The sequence below is a fragment of the Scomber japonicus genome, chromosome 8 (genome assembly GCF_027409825.1).
Source record: "Scomber japonicus isolate fScoJap1 chromosome 8, fScoJap1.pri, whole genome shotgun sequence".
In the NCBI taxonomy this organism is placed as follows: domain Eukaryota; kingdom Metazoa; phylum Chordata; class Actinopteri; order Scombriformes; family Scombridae; genus Scomber; species Scomber japonicus.
Genome location: NC_070585.1, coordinates 10,442,342 through 10,457,138, shown reverse-complemented (window position 1 = coordinate 10,457,138; position 14,797 = coordinate 10,442,342). Strand labels below are relative to the sequence as shown.

Below are 14,797 nucleotides of genomic sequence, written 5' to 3'. Positions count from 1 at the left end.
GCTTTGAATGCAGACTCTCACACATGCTTGCTCTCTAGTGTAGAACAAAGGACACATTGTTTTATTGCATATTTATCAGATTGCGGACATTAAAAACAACTTACAGATTGTGAAATAATAACTACTTTTGCTGGCAATCATTTATCAATCTGTACGTATGGTGAAATAAAGAACTGTAAAGGCTCCAAAAAATAGTTGAAAAGAATCAGTTTGACATTTTATACCCCCTTGATTGTGGAAGAAGAACGTGTCATCTTATACATACCTTAGATTTGCCGTGTATGTCATTCTTTTTCTAATGCTAAATATTCTGGCAAAGGTCTTAAAGAATGGGATTCGCATAGAAATTCAGTTGGGGATTGACTTCGAGTAACTGTCATTGATGTTACCGATTAGAGTTTTAAGCAGCTAATCAGTAAGCCTTAACGGATTTCATTTTCAAAGTAAACCCTGCCAACAGGTCAGGTTATCACCGGTAGAGCAGCATGGCCTGGGATAAGGAGATTTACCCCCCCTGTGAGTGCATATAGCCCAGTGTTTATTAGAGTGCCAGTGTAATATATGACTTTCTGCTTGCTTTGCAAATCTATCCAGGCTGCCTCTGCTACTTCTCCTTTGGATATTTCATTCAGAGAGGGTTAGCAGGCACAGCGTTATTGTCGGTGGTTATTGCCTTTCGTTTATTACAGAGGAGTTTGTTTAGAGTGGAGGAGGGATGGGGGCGGGGGTGGAGGAGGAAGGGGGCAGTGGGTTGGCGGGGGGGACACATGAGGACTTTCTTTTAGGGGGCTGCTCACGTGTCTGTACAAGTGAATGGTAACCATTGGTTACGGCAGAACCCGTCTCTCCTAGATGATATTCATGTATTCATCTCAATTAGTCCGCTCCGTGCATCTCCAAACACAGACACTCATCCCTTCTCGGCTGTGCTCCACGCTTATCTTATTAGAATATTTTATCCTGCATGTGCGGCCTCCGTCTCTCTCTCTCTCTCTCTCTCTCTCTCTCTCTCTCTCTCTCTCTCTCTCTTTCTCTCTCTATCCCACCACGTCATCCTTCGCACCCACTCCTCCTGCTGTGTAAATGTGTGTGTGTTTGTACAGTATGGAGATACTGTGGGAAGTCTGTGTTCAAGTCATTTTTGTTAAGTGATAGCTCAGATCTCCTCTCAACAGACGAACCACGAGAGACCACAGAGCTAACTCTGTTAAACAACAACACTGTTGATTTTTGTTTTTCTCCTCTCAGCTAACACAAACTCATTTGCCAGCCTCTCGCCGAATCGCTCTGTTCTGTATGAGCGATTCTCAGTTGTTGAAAGTAGCTTCCTAGTTTTCTCTAATTCCATCCGTTATGCAGAAACCATCTCTGTGGTTTTGCAACCCTGAAATAGCTTCAGGCAAAAAGGAGAGGAGACATCTCGAGACTGCTGGAAAGATTCACATTTGGAGTAGAGTCTGTGGTGATTAGGGAAAGTAAATGTGGGACATGAGATGAGCATCATTGTCCAAAAGGCAAATTGTATCAGACAATAGTGCATCGCTGTAATAAAAAACATAAGCACAGGACAGCCCATAATCTATAACACTCTGGAAATGCATATTTCCCTCTCCATCTGAAATGTCTGAGGTTGTTTGCTCTCTGCTTTGCCAACAACACATATTCTCAGTGTCTTTCTTCTCCGGCCAATAGCTAAGCTCAAATCACAGCTCTCTGTCTGTCAAATAGAGCTTGCTCTCCCTCTCCACTATCCCTAGAACAGTGGTTTCTCTTTTCCAAGGCACACTCTGAAATGGCTTTGTTTTCCGACAGCCATTCAGTGGCACCCTCAGCCAGGGCCTGCCAAAAAGTCCGCCTCCCTGAGCTGGAGCCCAGGCTTGTTTACACAAACTCATCGGAGAAATATGAATGTATAATTATAGAGGTTGTTGGTTTTAATGTCGCATCTTTGCTATGGAAACCACTGCATGCTTGGTCAGCTACGATGAGGGGCGGCTGATGAAATTCTGACCGGCTATGGCGTGAACATTTCTGTGGAAAGCGTTTTGGGGGAGCGAGAGAGGAAAAAGGAGCTTCTTGATGGAATCGAATCAGCGCCGAGCAAAGCAAACAAACATGAATCACAAGGCGGTGATAGAGATTGCTGTGGTTGTCCAACGCATAAATACAGAGTCTAAATACTGCTCTGCAGGCCAGGACCAAGCCCGTTTCTGTGAATTCAGCTCAGTGGCAAAATGTCCATGTTCCATTCCAGCATGACCACAAGCACACAAACACAGTAACGGGAGCGGACAAACACACAGGAGGCGTGTGTGTGCACAAACACACAGGCATAAATAAGCACAAAGCCACATAAGCAAATTCAAATATATATATATATATATATATATATATAAATATATATGTATATATACTCATAAGCTCACACCAGCATGCAAATAGATGTGCACACAAACAAAATAAAAAATCACAAAATGTTCGTGCACGTCCATCTTCCTTCACTCTGCATAGATTTGTTTGCGTAATAGAAGCTGCTGTAGGCATTGTGCATTCGTTAATGCACATTCAAGAAAACTGTAGCCCGGCTGAGCACAAGATATTTTCAGGCGGCGGTCCCATGGGTGCGAATGTGTGTGCTGTCAGAGTTTGTGGATGTGCACCTCGATGGATGGATGGATGCTGAAAGGAACGTGTCGTGTCTTCAAATAAATGTGTTGTGTTTGAGTTCAGGCTGTGCCGCCTCTCGCAGCGACTTGATGATTTCGTATATGGCGAATGAACAATTCTGCCTCCCCGTTCCAAACCCACAGGTCCAATTTCTTTCTCTCTCTTTCTGTTCCTTCTCTGCCTTTTTTTTCTTCTGCAACTTAATCTCTCTCTCCCTCCGCCTTGCCATTCCACCTATTTTCTCCTCTCCTTAGATCTTACCCTCCTGCCTGCACCCTCTCCGCTCCCCATCTCTCCTGCACAGTGACAGATCCTTCAGGAAATTGTTTCGAGTCTGCCAGACATTTTTGTGTTGTAGCTGTTTATTTGTGCTGGGGGCACGGGGGTCCGGAGCCTCAGTCTCTCTCCGCTCTCGGACTAGACGTTAAGCTCCCAAACTCTTTCACCGCCCTGCGCCAAAAAAACACTGATCCTCGATCAGCGTGGCTTTACCGTGTAACCGATACCAGGGATGAGGAGAGAGAAGCACCAATGAGGGTGTAATCAGTGTATGTGTGTGTGTGCATTTGTATATGTGCGTCAGTTGCTGGCTTTGTGTGTATTAGGATGTAATCAGCAGCATTTTCTCTGTGGTCTGCTGTGCTCTCTGATTGGGGTTTTGGCGAATAACAGAGGAAGGGAGGAACAGTGTGTTTCTTTTTCTGCTTCTTGTGTTGCAGCCTGGCCTCAGAGCTAGAGAAGCCTTGCTGTAGTTTGGAGCCACACTCGCAGCTCTGATGCTTTACACATCTGCTACATCAGACCTCTTATCTATTATATATCTGCCTACCTCTGTGTCACCATGTGTCACCATGTGTCACTTGCTGTCTCACGTATATGTGTGTGTGTGTGTGTGTGTGTGTCTGTGTGTGTGTGTCTGTATGTATTAGAGCTGACTTGGGTCCCATGTTGGCTGCAGTCAGCTTTGTTCAGTCGCCTCCATGTTAGCAGGTACAGGAGATTCCCCCAGGGTTTAGGCACGTATGCAGGCTCACACATGCACACATTCACACATGCACAGTCACAGGGACACGCGCACGCTCACACACCTGTGCACTGCTCTCTCTCTCTCTCTCTCTCTCTCTCTCTCTCTCTCTCTCTCTCTCTCTATCTCTGTCTTTGTTCTGCGACTTGCAGATTTTGTTTTTGTGGACAACAGATGGGCTGACATCCACTATCTCCTATATAACAAGTGCACTCTCCGTCTCTCGCTCCATCTCATCTCTCTCCCTGTCCATCTCACTGTCTTTCCTCTCTGCCTTGGGATGTCTCTCGCATTTTGTCAAGCAAAATGTGAAACATTTCTCATTTCAGCTTCTGACGTGAGGATTTTGATGCTTTTCAAAATATCAGATGTCTTTGGGTTTGCAGTTTGAATTGAATCTGAAAAAACTAAACAATTCACACATGAATCCAAAATAAATAAGATTAGTTGATACTGTCAGTAATGATAAGTTGCAGGCCTAAATGTTTCCCTCTGTGTTTTCGCGACCAAATCATCACACCCATAGCCTGAAGGCAGCTTTCTCACTTCTCACCACCACAGCTTTGCTTTGCTTTGCCTCTCCTCGCACATTGCATCACTGTACCGTTCCCTCTTACTTACAATACCTCATTGGGTTTATTTTGCAGCGCCTATTTGTGATCGGAGGCGCTGAGCCCGCCACAAGAGTTATTGTTTGTTTGTTTGTTTGTTTCCCATCTTTGATGTGTGTTATTGTGCCGAGAAACACGGGCCTGGCTCAGTTGTCATAACTCTCTTCTGGAGGCCAGATGGAAAAGGTCAGTGAAAATGAAGCTCCTCTCTCCAGCTCCTCTCTCCACAGTGGATGAATGGGCACAGTGTTGGAGCTGCACACATTCATACACACACACACACACACACACACACACACACACACACACAAACACACAGACAAGGCATGCACACGCGTACACACACACACATCTAAACACATTTGCATAAATGCACACACAAGCATTTTTTTACATGCACCAACACGAGCCGCCAGTTCTCTGAGGATATTTTGTCCTCCACCGTTCGTGTTCGTTACCGTGCTTCATGGCTTCAGCTCTTATTTCCCTCGGGGGGACTTTGCTCACAGATTAGCTCTTTAGTTAGTCTAGGTTTTTGGAGCCTCATGGCCTTTGACATGCCACTACTATCTCCCACTACATTCCGATCCATCCCAGCGCTTCTTTTATCTGGCAGCACAGGCTGATTTGTGGCTCGTGGACCTTTAGATTGAGGACGACTCCTTTCCGGAGAGTCCAGAGTCCCATATCACCTTTTGAGACAACCACAAAGGGCCAGAGAAAAGATGAGGAGGATCAGTTTTATCATCTGTTAGGATTTACTGAGTGAACCACGGTTCACCTCGTGTGATTATCAGTGCAAATGAAGCAAGACAAAAACTTCAATGAACCTCCTGCTGAGGAACAAGCTCACTAAGAGACCTGTGTGCATCTGTCAGCTGATTACACATGTGTAACCTGACAATAGCAATACCACCCACTAATCTGGAGGTTAGTAGAGGTTTTAAGGACAAACAATTACTTGCATTTAAAATAGGTTGAAGTTAGTAAAGGTTAGTAAAAGCAAGTCATTTTTTGAAAGTTTTATTGCAATAATAGAACTCAACAAGTGGCCCCAGAAACATTTAAGATGGTCACAACATTTGCAAAGAGATAAGATATTTTTAAAAATCCTGTTAAGCAAAACTCTGTTTGGGTTTTTTTTACTCATCTCTAAATCTTTAATTTCTTCATAAAATACCGAGGACTTTCACCTTATCATGCTACTTAAAATTAAACAATCTTGCTTCACTTTAACTACTTCCAATTTATAATCTGTGATGAGGGGTCACAATTAGACTAAACTTTATTGTAACAGGCCTCAGTGGAATATTTAGTAACCTCTATCATATCCTGCTATAATACAGGAAGGAAACTGCTATAATACAGGAAGTGCTGCATGTATAAGACAACATATCTTGACATATTTTTCTTGCCACTTAATTTCAAGGCTTTTAACATTCTCAAATGATATTTGTCTTTTTTTGTCCACCCTTAATCTTGGTATGTTCCCTTACTCTCACCGGTGTAAAAAATGATGGTTAATAGAGAATGAAAATTGAATAATACGCTCAAATTGAAGAAGCAGCAGGAAGTGATCAGTTTGCTCTATTAGTAGCTTATCAGAAGCTCCAGTAACGCTGCAAATGGAGGCGGATCATAAACCAGTGAGGCTGCTGTCTGTTAAATGAAAGAAATAACAGGAATACAGGAGTAAGTCATGTTGAAGGATTGTTGATGTGGATTAGTGGGCATCTCGCCCACTGGATTCTGCAGTGAGGGAAACACTGGGCCTATGATGGGATTAATGAAAGACTAATGTGGAACTCCCGTCCATCTTTTGGAAGGATGAAACTCAGTGTACTCATTGTTTTCTACACACACAAGTGCACAAACAAACCCTGTACACACACACACACACACACACACACACACACACACACACACACACACACACGCACACACACTAGTTAAGTGTGAGATAAACAGTAACTCAGCAACTCCCACATGAACAATATTAACCTTTAGCTTTTGAGTGTGAGTGTATGTGTCTATGTGTGTGTGTGTGCCTCAGCATGTGTTGCTCTTCTATCTTTTCTAACCTTTAGCTCTGACCAATCGGAAGGTGAAATGCCAGTTTTTTTCTCTCTGACCCAGTTTCTCCTCTGCTTATTTCTCTGAACACGCAACATTTCTGCTGCTATTAGTCAAATGATGTGCTGTCTGGAAGTGGTGTTCAGAGGCAAGTGTGTGCTAGTGGTATTTGTATTTGTACGTATGTGTGTGTGTGTAGCTCTCAGGGCATGTTTGTTCACCTGTTGTTTCTGTGTATTCAAGAGTGCTAATGTGTGTACACTCACTAGGGTTGTGCTGGTTAAAAAAAAAAAAAACACTAATTGATGGGGAGTGATGTTCACCGCAAACAAAGAGAAATAATAGTAACCTTGTGAAATGTTATTGTTCTTATATGCAACTGCTGATCATCTGAAGCAAAAAGAGTTACTGCAGGCCACTTCTACAGGCTTCATTTCCTCTTTTTTTCCCCTTGCACATGATTTTTGTAAAACTGCTGAGGTTTTCCATGGCTGCAGCTCAGTGATATTGGTGAAAAGAGCCATTACAGCCAATTAGCTACTCTGTCATTAGGGAGGGTTGTATGGGCTACTGGCAACTTCTCCACACAACAGAATATATTATAGCAGAAACAGCTAGTAAAGTTGAAATAGCCAATATGCAAAAATGTTCCATATTGGCAACAGCACGGCCGAGGTAGGCTAGAATTTCACAGTCAGGATGGTTATGAAATTAATATTGGATATGTTGGCTGCTGTCGTTGCTTCTCATAACTTTAATGCTATATGCAACAGCTTATAACATTATAAGCTGGAAGATCCTCCTCCTCCAGGTTACACTGTTTTTGTGCCCATGGACAGCTTTCCCAATTCTACGATCTGCACTCCTCCAGTGCACACCTGTCAGATTATGTGGGCTTCGGCTTAGAAGCGTGTGTGCACATTTTGAGCAGAGATCTCTCATTTTTGTGTGTGTGTTTGGATGGGAAGGGAGGGGGCCTGGAGTGCAGGAGAAAGGTTCTGGATGCGATATGCTCTAAGATGAGTGTGTCTACATCTGTCATGTTGGAGTGCGCTCAGTCTGTTCCTGTTTGAGACAGATGACTTGCTCTGCTCCCCAAGGTCCTCCTGTTATTCTGCATCCTTTATCTCCTACTGATCCGACAGACGGCCTGCACCGTGTGTATACTTTTTTGTTTTTTTATGCGTAGGTGTGTTCGCGTGCATGTGAAATTTCGCCACGTGCGCGCCTGTGCTTTCCTGTGATTGCGCATACAGGACAGTGTCATCCTCACCATCTTTATGTGTGTGTGTGTTTGTGTGCGGAAACGCAGTGATGCACAAGTTTGGGCTGTGTATAGGAGCACAAGGTTTTGCAGCATGCTGAGTTGGGAAATGGAGAGTGGAAAGTGCAGTGGTGTAAAAGCTCTACCCCGCTGGATTCACCGGAGAGGTGACACACAGACACCCGCAGCTAAATGATGCAGAAGCTCTCTGTGTCTGCAGGCTGTGAGCCTTGTACAGACACACCACACTCACAGAAGGACACACACACAGAGACACTTTGGGAGCTGCTGACAGGTCCTCTACAGAGGTTAAAAGCTGTCATAAGTAGTCTTGAAGCACTAGCCTGCTTGTGCTGGCCATGGAAGTCCATAATGCCCAACCTTTGGCTTGGTAATCTGGGACTGTCTTGACTGATGGGCAGGGACCACACACACACAAAGACACACACACTGTTGTGCTCACATGGGCACAAAGCTCAACACGGAAAATTGACATTGTCAAACATTTGTACTCATAAATGCAGACATACATATTCACACTTGTACACATACCTGTCCACATTTCTAGCACAGAGATGCGCAAATACAAATACAGATGCACAGAGGCCAAAGTACACACAACCAGAGACTCTGGGGAGAGTGTAAGAGAAATGGCGAGTGTGAGAGAAGCAAGCTGGCAGACACACACACACACACACACACACACAACCCAACACACACATATGCTTCCTCTGCTTCACAGAGAGAAATCACCTCCCACTTCTTCTTCTTTCCAAACTAAGCTCTCCTCCTCCTCCTCTCAACTCCTCACATCATCACCTCCTTCCATATTCCCTCACCGGCATATGCACGCACGCACACAGACACCCCCTCCCCTTTGCTTGCCCTTCACACACACACACATATATACACACACTCACACGCAAGCACACTTCAGACAGATCAAGTCTCACTCCTCCCCGGCTCGCACACTCTCTCGTCTTCAAAAAAAAAAAAGGAATCTCCCGTTTCCTCTCTTGTCCCTCCTCACCCCGCACTCCTCTTTCCATCCCCTCTCTAAACACCTCACCCCCCCCCCCCCCCCCACACACACACACACATCTTCACTTCACTTCACCTCCCTTCCTCACCCCTCCACAGCAGCATCACCCACCCTCTCCTCCCCCCCAACACCCCGCACTATCCCATAGTGCTCTCTGCTGGGAGGATTTAGAGGTACCCTGTAATTTTGATGCCGGAGGAGCTCTTAAGTCCTGCCTGATCTTCTGGCTACAGAGGCAGCCAATGTGTTTGTGTGTGTGTGTGTGTGTGTGTGTGTGTGTGTGCGCGCGTGTGTGTGTGTGCGCGTGTGTGAGAATATGCATTTGTGTGTGTGCATGCACATCTCAGTGTGTGTTTCAGTTTGTGTTCGCCTTTGTGGGCCCAAGTGCTTACATGTCTGTATATTTTTTTCACAAGCATTTCAAGTGTGGTTAAATTTGTGTGTGTGTGTGTGTGTGTGTGTGTAGCTGTGCATACTTTTTTTTTTCCTTGTGTGTGTGTGTGTCTGTGTGTGTGTGAGAGATAGAGAGAGAAAGAGAGAGAGAGACAGAGAGCAGTCTAATCAGGACGCAGGAGAGGAGCTCCCTCTCTGGCTGCACACTGAAGCAGTGAGCTAAGCAACAGTTGTGTGCACCCGGGCCTTTAACCATCTTAAACCTTGAAACTATTGCTGCTACCTGCTTAGGAAAGCAGCTCCTGGGAAACAGGCAGCACATGGTAATATTGGAGCTACTACATGGTGACACTTTGCAAAAAACAAAATGTTGAAAAAAGCAACCGTTGTTGAACAAGAAGATGAGAAAATCATCTGTGTCCATGCGCATTACTCAAACCACATTTATTTTAATGTAAATTCAATATTGGATTTTGAAAATAGCATGAAAAAAATGTGCAGCACCGGCGTTGGAGATATGACTATTTTATATTGTCTGTCAGCTTTGATTATTTAAAAGAAACACGAGAAGAAAACACTGGCCGAGCTGAGCACGCCTAATTCATCTGAGATGATTTGAAAAGTCTGAATGAATTTTCTATGCTGATGCCAAACCTGTGGAGGACGCTATGTGGGAGAGACAGCGAGTGAGAGGTTGGAGGTTGATTACTGATTTCCATTTCTATTTCTAGGACAAAGAAATGGAGGGCTGATGGGCAGGGACATCTATTTAGATCCATTTCATTCTGCCATAATCAGGCTTTAGCCATGCCCTAATACTCGGGATTTGAAAAGGTTCAAAGTGCAAACATCTAGATCCCGAGTATTATTCCAGTCTGCCAACCTCACTCTGTATATGTTTGCATGTATGTGTGTGTGTGCGTATGTGCACGTGTGTGCTTGCATGCATGCCAGGGAGGGTTATCTTTGGAATCAGGCCCATAAACCTAATCTAACCCTCTCTGTGCTCATTCAGGAGTGAAATACTTTGTGCAAATAGGCTCTCTTTTCCTTCTCCCCACTTCTACTCTGGTTCACTAATGTAAACAAAAACCGAGATAGGAATATCACAGGTATGAGAAATAACCATTTCTGTTGTGACGCTCTGTTTGATACAGACACACATGCTTGACAGGGTTGTGTTTAGCTTCCTGCTTGCCTGCAATGGATGAAACAGCTCTGTCTGCTGGTGTTTTTCCTTGATGCTAAGTGTGAGTGATCAGATCGTGGTTGTGCCTGTTTATGTATTTAGGTTTTTTTTTGAAAATGTGGGCATTATTACTGGTGGTTACTGTGACTACCCGCTGGCTGCTCGGCTCGTCTAAGTGGAAGTCTGAATGCTGTGGAGAATGGGCGGGGGGGGGGGGGGGGGCGGTGTGTGAAAGGTAGCCAATGAATGTCACCTCTCATCCACTTTCTCATTAAACAACCTGCTCTCTGTCTGTCACATGGGCTGTATCTATCCCCTCATTCGGTGCTTTGGGCAGATGTTGAGCACGCGAGCACGCACGCGCACACATAGACACTTGTCCACATACACACAGACATACACACAGCCCATTGCGCTGTATGAAAGCAAGCCCCATGGGCTGGACAGGAATAATAAGCAGCAGATGATTCATGATGGAGATGGGGAATGTATTCAGCAGGACCACCTGAGTGACCTCATTTAGCAGACCTGAGAATAAATATAGACCACCGCATCGCACTCTAGCCTTAGCTTGTGTCGTCTCGACCAGTCAGCACTGCATCTCTCACACGTCTCCCACTCATCTCTTCGGACCACCTCAGGGAGCAGTCCCGTCTCTCTATCCCAAATGTCCTTGTGAAATCTGTGAGATTTTGTGTATAAATGTGTGTACATATGCATGTTAATGCACCAGCAGTAATGATGTGTGTGTAGTAGGGCTGGGCGATATGGCCTTTTACTAATATCCCGATATTTTTAAGCCATGTCACGATACACGATATATATCTCGATATTTTGCCTTAGCCTTGAATTAACACTTTGATGCATACAATTATGCCAGTATGATGATTCTACATTAAAACATTGTTCATACTACATTAATATATGCTGATTTTAAACGTTCATGCCAAAAGCGTAAATCACAACTAAACAAATTCATCAAAACTGTATTTATTAAAGAGTTATTAAACAGTGGCACAAACATGTCATTTCAAAACAAATAAAGTGTCTTTTATGCATGATGTAACTAATATGACACGTCAAAATAACACTAAATTAAAGTGCACATTTTATGCATAATGCCACTAGGATATAAAGGTAGAGCTGTCTCTGCAAAATATCTGCGACTAGGTAGATTATATCTTGGATCAAGTGTGTCGATGATCTTTCTGAATCCGGGCTTTTAACCACACTCACTGGGGCCATGTCTATCTCTGTGTGGTGGGTTACTGCGGACGTTATCTCCTTCTGTTTTTGACTATTTTAGTCGTATTGCTGTTCTGGAAAAAGAAGACGCTAGACTCAGTTGCGTCAGTGCTTTCTTCAATATGTCACTGGCCGGAGATGTGCTCTTGCAGAGTTTCAAGCACACATGGTGATATAACTTTGTTGTACTACCAGCTTTTGTGGTGACGCTTTTATGACATACTTTACATATTACGGTTTGTTGTCCAACGTCCTCCCTCTTGTACCCAAACCACCGCCAGATGATGGATCCTGAATTGTTTTTTTGGGAATTAAATCTCCCTCCTCCACTTGTCCATATCACCTGCTGCTCCCGCTACCTGAGATCGCTGCTACTGCTGCTACATGCTACCGGTCATATGACGTTGCACGCACAACAGAATGTGATGTACGTAACTAGGTGCGCTTGTTTTATCTCTCTGTGCGGAGAGATGAGAGAGTGAGAGAAACCTGTAGTTCAACGGGCCGCGACTAAAAACAAACTGCGTGTAAATTGAATGTATACTCGAGTATTCACGATATAGTCATTTTCTACATCCCACAGAGAACAAGCCGTGATACATCGAGTATACTCGATATATCGCCCAGCCCTAGTGTGTAGCACTGGAACAGGAGCCTTTGTTCCAGGCCAGCTCTTTCCCCTGTAAGGCTTTCTCTTGGCTGATACATGTGTACTGTAGATATTTCCCAACATCAACATTTGGCACCTGGTTTCTCTTATGACTTAAACAGCTGTAGATCTTTTGTTCTCCCACTAGTCACTCTGCAGCCAATGATCCACACCCACAAAGAGGGCCTTAAATCATACCAAAAAAAAATCAGCTCTGGAGCCGACCGCTTTATTAAAAAAAGCAACATTCCTTCATGCAATGACCAGTTCTTTTGGCATTCTGGACTGCTAGTGTTGAACCGGTTTGTTCCACTAAATCATTAGGAGCAGACGGGAAGTTTTCTTTGTTCTTCGTCTTGTCATAGCTTTATCCCCTTGTGTTTTTATCTCCTCTGAGACTCACAGGAAGACCCAATTCCCCAGTTTCCTCTTTCCAAAACACAACGTGACCGTCAGCCTTTTAATATCTGGAAATCCAGATTTGGATTAACGTCAGTATGCAGGGATGAAAAGAGTGAGAGCGGGTTAGAGAAGGAGGAAAAATTGACTGAGAGACAGAGTAGAGTGAGTGAGAGGCTTTCAGATTAAAAAAGAAAAGCTGGCGGTTTGTCCTTGTTGTACAGTAGGGTTAGGGCGTTTCAGAACTGCGGCTGGCAATCATCTTTTTTTTTGTAGTGAACTCTGACATGATAGATGTAACTACGCTGATATCAGACACAGGGTAAAATGACAAACACAGGAGTGCACCATGGCGCTTAACAGTCTACAAGATCCACTGCACATTTTTTAATGCGCTCAACAGTTGTTTCTGTAGTCGATTTCCATCTTGAATAGTACTTAGAAGATGGATTCACATGGAGTAACGCATAAGGAAATGTGGTTAAAATTGGACACAGTTAATCGGATTATGAATTTCCAGCGGTACAGTTAAGGCCTTGAATTATTTGATGTTTTAAATGGCCTGAATACAAACAACATATAAAGTGATCATCTCTTTATAAATCCAGCTCTCTTTCAGTAGTTTGGCCTAAACAGAGGCCTCCGAGGGCCAACTTATCATCATGCCACATCAGTAATGCAGGAGCCTGTTTAACCAGCCTGAAGGAATAGTTAATTTAGATGACAGAAGTAAGTTAACACTGAGAAGATTTGCTCTCCCTGAGTGGATATAAAATTCATAGCATGACGCTCACTCTTAGTCAGATTATTCAAGTGCCTTTGAGCTCGATCTTCAAAGACCTCATTTTTGTATAACCTTGCTCTGGAAATTTAAAAATTGAAAGAAGAGGAGAAATTGGGTGGAAAATGGCAGGAAGAGGTTAGCACCCGTGGCAACGTCTGGACCATTCAGACCGCGAGACGGTGTGCCTTTAAGATGCAGGAACAGGCCCGTCCACCTCACTGTCTTTAAATGTTTCCTTTACAAGAGACATGCTCCTTGCATAGACTTAACATAAATCATAAGATTCACTTAGCCTTGAATGTTCTTTCACATTAATGTTCCGCGTAAATTTTAAATCTTTTTTTTGTTACTCAGCTGCAGTCAGCTCGCCTGGCCCCCCTCGTATATATGTCAGTGTCCGGTTCACTCAGTCGTGTTGAGTCTACCGAGGGGAATTTGCCAAAGAGCTCCTGACACAATGTTATCACAATCAACCTCACAAATTATCACCAGCCACAGTAACAAAATGTTGTGGTTCTCTTCGTAATTTAGAGCCTGTGTATGATCTGATAATGTAACATAATATTAGTGCAATTCATTATTTAGTTTTCTCCAATTTCGCCCAAGCACAAAGCTGAAATCCCACAGGGCAGCAAAACATCAACATTAATAATACTTAGGAATGACAAGGCATGAATCAAGTAGATGAGGTTTTCCATAGCTGCAGAGGCACTTTTCAACACTGTTTGATACAACATCAGTTCTTACCAGGGAAATGCGTGTAGCAACATCGATACATGCCAGCAAGCGTGTATAAACGTATTTTAATGTTTGTAGTGCATTGTTTGGACCCACCCATCCTCCCCCTCCTCCTCCTCCTCCTCAGCCCCCCCCCCCCCCCCCCCAATCTGTAGCTTAGTCTGCCTTTCTTTGTGTCATCATTAGATAAGCACCCTCTCCAAGACTATCTCATCATAATGAGGGTGCCATCTGAAGCAATCACCCAGGGAGATGGTCATTGAGTTAAGAGGGAGGGAAGGGGAGGGGTAGAGCCAGATAGCACAGATAAAACAAAACTAAATGAAGTGAGCGAGAAAACAGAAAGAGAGAGAGACAGAGAGAGAGAGAGACAGAGAGAGAGAGAGAGAGGGAGGGAAAGAGGGGGGGAGGGAGGGAGAGACCAAGGCGGATAATGCGAGGAAGAGAAACAAAAGCATTTCAGGGGAAGGGAGTAAGTTGAAACAGCAGACTAAGCGGAGATGGAGATCATTTGGGGAATTCCAAAATTAGAGCTGCCATCGCGTTCGCCCACACAGACGCACGCACACACACGCGCAGACACACACACACGCTGCCTTATGCTTAGCCGTTCAGTGTTAAGGTCAGAGTCACACTCTGTCTCCCTAGGTCATTATCATGGGCCCTAAAATAGACAGCCAATTGTGTCACAGTGCCTGAAGTGACTGTGACATTGAATA

At 44.1% G+C, this 14,797-nt stretch overlaps 1 protein-coding gene across 1 annotated transcript in view; it reads left to right on the top strand.

Moving 5' to 3' along the window:
* The window catches only part of efnb1 (ephrin-B1), a 56,012-nt gene that overhangs the window by 31,285 nt on the left and 9,930 nt on the right, over window positions 1-14,797 (top strand). The gene's annotated exons all lie outside the window — the stretch shown is intronic.